Source organism: Belonocnema kinseyi, chromosome 3 (assembly GCF_010883055.1).
Source record: "Belonocnema kinseyi isolate 2016_QV_RU_SX_M_011 chromosome 3, B_treatae_v1, whole genome shotgun sequence".
Taxonomy (NCBI): Eukaryota; Metazoa; Arthropoda; class Insecta; order Hymenoptera; family Cynipidae; genus Belonocnema; species Belonocnema kinseyi.
Genome location: NC_046659.1, coordinates 46220098 through 46223481, shown reverse-complemented (window position 1 = coordinate 46223481; position 3384 = coordinate 46220098). Strand labels below are relative to the sequence as shown.

General features: G+C 38.2%; 1 protein-coding gene across 1 annotated transcript in view; it reads left to right on the top strand.

Annotated features, from left to right (window-relative positions):
* LOC117169806 (ubiquitin-fold modifier 1) overlaps window positions 1-3384 on the top strand; it is an 18283-nt gene that overhangs the window by 11107 nt on the left and 3792 nt on the right. The window lies entirely within an intron of this gene.

Below are 3384 nucleotides of genomic sequence, written 5' to 3'. Positions count from 1 at the left end.
ATTCCATATTTTAGGCCTCATTAGGAACAAAGGCCCCCCGCTGACCAAGTTCAGTGGCAGCAGCTCGACGGTGTGAGGGGAAGCCGCGTAGTGGGGGACGGTCCACAGGTAGCTGGGGCGGAATTGACCATCGCCCATGTATATTACCTTCGGAACGAGGGAGGTAGAGGGGGAGGAGCTAAATGACGAAGAGATGGAGAAGCAGATAACAAAATTTAAGAATGGCCAAGGCAGCAGGGCTGGCGGGGTAGAGCACGAAGTGTGGCTGTCTAATACGCAATATGTTAGCGAGCGGCAAAAGAGGGTAGTCAAGAAAATATGGAGGGGGAGGGATTCGCAGGAGGGTGGAGGAAGGCTTTGATAGATAGGTAAGGTTGATAGTCTAAGGAAGGGTATAAGGATAGACAGGAAAATTGGAGAGGGGTTAGGCTAATGAATATGGTATACAAAGTGCACGCGATTGTGTTGACCGATAGGCTTCGGAAGGGTGTCGAGGGCAAAGAAATTTTGCCGCAGACGCAGGCGAGCTTTATGGATGGCAGGAGCACTATCGACAATATTTAAGTTTTGCAGCACGTGGTGGATAGAGAATTAGCGACAAAGGGGTCAAAAGTCTGTATGTAGAGACGAAAGATCTGTTGAGGGGTGGGAAGGAGTTTTCGGAGGGTTTCTGGATGAATATGGGGCTAAGGCAAGGGTGTTAACTTAGTCTAACGTTTTTTGTGATTTTAATTGCTGATATGGAAAGTAAGTTAGAGACCGGGGTGGTAGGGGAGTTACGGTAGGAGGGCTCAAGGATATAGTAAATCGCATATGCAGATGAAATAGTGTTGTATCAGAAAGCGAGGAGGCTTTAAAGGAGATGATGAAGAGGTTTGGAAGATACCTGGATAAGAAAATACGGAAAAGTTCAAGCCTACGATGTTAAGGAAAGGATTTGGAAGGGATGAGGGAGGGGAGTAGAAGTGGAAGGGTAAGGCGGCACAGAAGGTGAAACAGTTTTTGTACCTGGGCTTCCTGCTTCGGAGGAATGGGGGAGTGGATGGGCATGTGAAAGAGAGAGTGAGAAAGGCATATGTGATGATCAGGCAGGTGTGGGGTTTGGGAAAAAAGTTGTTCGCAGAAGATTTTAGAAGAAGAATGAAATTTTTCGAAGCACCAGTAATGAGCGTGTTATTTTATGTAGTGGAAGAGTGGAGCTGGGAGGAAAATGAGGAGGTAAATAGGATACAAAAAAGGTATGCAAAATGTACTCTTGGGCTGGCAAAGAATACGACTAAGGGACCGTACTTAAATTACGTAACAGCTCAAGAGGGGGGGGGGGGTAAGACACTGTGTAAATTTGTTACAGTTTCATTGTTAAAGAGGGGGAGGGGTCTAGAGACGGCTGATAATGCGTCACGTAATTTATGTACGGCCCCTAATTATATTGCCAGAAGGGAGATGGCAAGAACGAGTTTATGGATTATAACAGAAAGTCAGGCGAATAATTATGAAAAGAAATTGTTCAAAAAGGCGGTAAGTAAGCTGGTTAAGGAGTTTTGGTGGGAGAAGGAGAACAGGAGAGGGAGTGGGATGATGGAGGATGAAAGCGAAAGCTATTTTAGAACAAATGGACTGCAGATGGATGTAAGGTTGGAACACTGTTTAAGGGATTGCGAGGAAGTGAAAAGGAGCTTGGAGGTGTTGATGCTTGAAAGGGCGGACATAAGGGAAGTAGCATGGGTGAATGGAGTATTGGTTATTAGTCGCGAAGGTAGAGTTTGGCGATGCGAGGCAAAGCGAAAATTTAGGAACATGCATGTAAGGCGAAGCGAGGAAAGCAAGGCGATAAGAGCGAGCGGCCTTAAAGATAATGTGTAGATAGATGTTAGTTTTGAAATATAATTTTAAGAAAATTCCGTAAAAAATGGAAGTGTATGAAAGTCAATTTTTCAAGGACAGCAGGCTGAAATATAAACGTTTATCAATACCGTCGGAAATTGTCAGTAAGACTAACGCGAATATTATTAAAAATCCCTGCTGTCTTTGAATTGTGATTACTCGTTAAAAATAGGAGGCTTGCACATATTACATGACGCTATTTAAAGTGATTCCGAAAAATTCATTTAATTCTCATGCAACTTAATGGAGCAAAAACTTATTTTATATTTCTTTATAATGCTCCTCTTTTCAAAATTATATTTAATATATTTATTCATATATAAGAAAATATTTATAATTTTCTCTTCTCTAATTACGAGTGGTTTCAATTTTCGATTTCAACTTTTGTTTTTAAATGTTTCATGAGCGAATAGTTTAGTTTTAGAACTTTTATATTGAGTCAAAATTCCTGAAGTGGGCCACTCAAAATCGACCGGTGATTTTCATAAGTATTTTAGGTTATTTTTCAAACATTTTCAAAACGTTATAAACATATTAATATTTTCAAGATTTTTTTTAAATCGCGATATTTCAGTGAATAATTTATGAATCTCAACGAAAATTTGCTTACATTTGTAAAATTAATAGAAGAGCATAATAAAATATGATTGACGTAACAAAATTATTATTTGTTATAAATAATTAATTTTGCAATAAACAAATGCTGAAAAAAACTTCTTCTCGTCGAAGGAGAATCTTTTTTTAAAATTATATTCTTCAAACTATTCCCTAGGTAACTTTGCAATAAAATTAGTGTGCTCTCTCATAGGAAAAAAGTTATAAACATTTTAATATGCTGAACAGCGGCCATTGCGAAACGTTCTTTTAAATATTCTTCGTGCCTTTTATATTCATCTAGTGTTCAGATCTCAAATTCGATTTAAAACAAAATGTTTTGCCCATTCAAAAAGTTTTTTCGTTGTAATAATTTTGCCTTGCAAGCTGGCGCGGCATCAATTTCTTTTTACACAACCACCTATGCCGTCGCAAGCACTTTGACATGCGATTTTTCGAAGAAATGCGATTTTGCTTTTACGTTGAAATCTTTCTCGTGATGTAATAAACTTATAAAATTGAACCAGTTCTTATATTGAAATCCAGCCTTTATAGTAAACTAAGTACACGTGCAATTATGTTTGATCTTAACTCCAATGTTGCGATTGTATCGCACCCTGAAACTGAAACTAGTAGTTTTCAGAAAAATCGAGCTTGACTACAAATTCACCTGTTGCAAGCGAATTTTTCAGCTTATTCAAATATTTTCCTTGAGATTCGGCAATAAAATCGTGTTTTAAAATATCTCGTAAAGTTTCTCTTAATTAACAGATTAATATTAATTAAAAGTAAATGTTTTTAAAAATAATACTACACCTAAGAACTAAAATTAACGTTCCAAAAAATTGCAAACTATTTCTTCAAATTAGGGAGCGTTCACATATGAAGTCACGCTTTATTTCAATC